The sequence below is a fragment of the Penaeus vannamei genome, chromosome 15 (assembly GCF_042767895.1).
Source record: "Penaeus vannamei isolate JL-2024 chromosome 15, ASM4276789v1, whole genome shotgun sequence".
Taxonomy (NCBI): Eukaryota; Metazoa; Arthropoda; class Malacostraca; order Decapoda; family Penaeidae; genus Penaeus; species Penaeus vannamei.
Window position 1 is genome coordinate 12,857,840 of NC_091563.1, and position 2,500 is coordinate 12,860,339.

The following is a 2,500-nucleotide window of genomic DNA, read 5'->3' on the forward strand; positions in this document are numbered from 1 at the left end:
AATGTATAATGAAAAGGCAGAAGTAGAAACATACATGAAAAGTACAACCAGAGACATGCGTATGAAATGATAGAACCACAGACATATTCATAAAAAAAGATATAATGAATAGAATCACAGATATATACATGAAAAAGATAGAACCAGAGATATACAAGAAAAGATAGAACCAGACACATACATGAAAAGGTAGACCCACAGACATGTACATGAAAAGGCAGAGCGACAGATACATTTTAAAAGTAGGACAAGAGACATATACATGAAAAGGCAGAACCACAGACATACATATAAAAAACAACCAGAGTCATGGATTGAAATACAAGGATAGGTAAACAGCGAAAGCACACACGCATCGAGGGGCGCGCAGCCGCAGAGGGGGCTGGCGAGGGCGCTACACATGGGGCCGGGGTACACGGGCGTGGCTGGAGGCGGGCGGGCACCTGCTCCGGCAGAGGTTCAGTGACCGCCTGGGGGCCACCACGGAACACCGCCGCGGGCCAACACCCTAATTACCACCGTAATTACCAGCCACCTTTATTACCTGCTGCCACGCATGCCCTTCCCAGCCTCACCTGTTGGACCCCCACCCCCTCCCCTCCCCCTCCATAGCCCCCGTGGCCAGCCTCGGCTTCACCATGTTCTAGTCTGCGATATTCCTTATGTACATACATACATACATACACGTGCATACATACACACACACATTTATATATATATATATATATATATATATATATATATATATATATACACATATACATACACATACACACACACACACACACACACGTGTATGTATATATATACATATATATACGCATATGTATGTATATTTACATATATATGTATGTATGTATATATACATATATATGTATGTATGTATGTATATATACATATATATGTATGTATGTATATATACATATATATGTATGTATGTATATATACATATATATATGTATATATATATATATATATATATATATATATATATATATATATATATATATATATATATATATATATATATATGTATGTGTGTGTATGTGTGTCTATGTGTGCATGTATATATATACATATATATTCATATATATATATATATATATATATATATATATATATATATATATATATATATATGTTTGTGTGTGTATATATATATATATATATATATATATATATATATATATATATATATATATATATATATATATATATAGCCCTTGTCAGTACTTATCAACATCTCCACCATAACCATCAACGACGCCACAATTAGATCCTATCCCCATCTCCACCACTATCATCAACCCTCCTCCTCCCATCCCCACCACCACCACCTATCGTTATCTCCCCCACCACCACCACCATCCTCGTCGCCACTTTTCCCCGTCGCCCTCAGCAGCATCAACCCCTCCACCCCCTCCCCCCCACTCCAAACATCACCCCCTCGACGCCACTCTCGGAGCCATCGCCGTCCCCACCATCCTCCATCACGAAGCCTCCATCAGAACAGCCAACTCGTGCGCGTCAAGGCTACACCACACCCACGCCCCAGGAAAGCAGCCACACCTACTTTCTTCCGGGACGCCCAATCACCAGCCCTCACGCCCCGCCCAGCCAATCGCTTACAAGCACAGGAATGAAAGTGTAATGAGACATAATCTCAACAATCAATGTGTATGTAGAGAGAGATGGATAGAGATATTGATAGGTAAGTAAAGAGACGGATAAGATAGATAAACAGGTCGAAAGCACAGGAATGAAAGTGTAATGAGACATAATCTCAATAATCAATGTGTATGTAGAGAGAGATCGATAGAGATATTGATAGGTAAGTAAAGAGACAGATAAGATAGATAAACAGGTCGAAAGCACAGGAATAAAAGACATAATAATAATCAATGTGTATGCAGAGAGAGATGGATAGAGATATTGATAGGTAAGTAAACAGACAAATAAGATAGATAAACAGGTCGAAAGCACAGGAATAAAAGACATAATAATAATCAATGTGTATGCAGAGAGAGATGGATAGAGACATTGATAGGTAAGTAAAGAGACGGATAAGATAGATAAACAGGTCGAAAGCACAGGAATGAAAGTGTAATGAGACATAATCTCAACAATCAATGTGTATGTAGAGAGAGATGGATAGAGATATTGATAGGTAAGTAAAGAGACAGATAAGATAGATAAACGGGTCGAAAGCACAGGAATAAAAGACATAATAATAATCAATGTGTATGCAGAGAGAGATCGATAGAGACATTGATAGGTAAGTAAAGAGACAGATAAGATAGATAAACAGGTCGAAAGCACAGGAATAAAATACATAAGAATAATCAATGTGTATGCAGAGAGAGATGGATAGAGATATTGATAGGTAAGTAAACAGACAGATAAGATAGATAAGCTGATCGAAAGCACAGGAATAATAGACATAATAATAATCAATGTGTATGCAGAGAGAGATGGATAGAGACATTGATAGGTAAGTAAA

General features: G+C 37.8%; 1 protein-coding gene across 1 annotated transcript in view; it reads right to left on the reverse strand.

The window, feature by feature from the left end:
• LOC113812857 (protein N-terminal asparagine amidohydrolase) overlaps positions 1-2,500 on the reverse strand; it is a 135,710-nt gene that overhangs the window by 70,792 nt on the left and 62,418 nt on the right. The gene's annotated exons all lie outside the window — the stretch shown is intronic.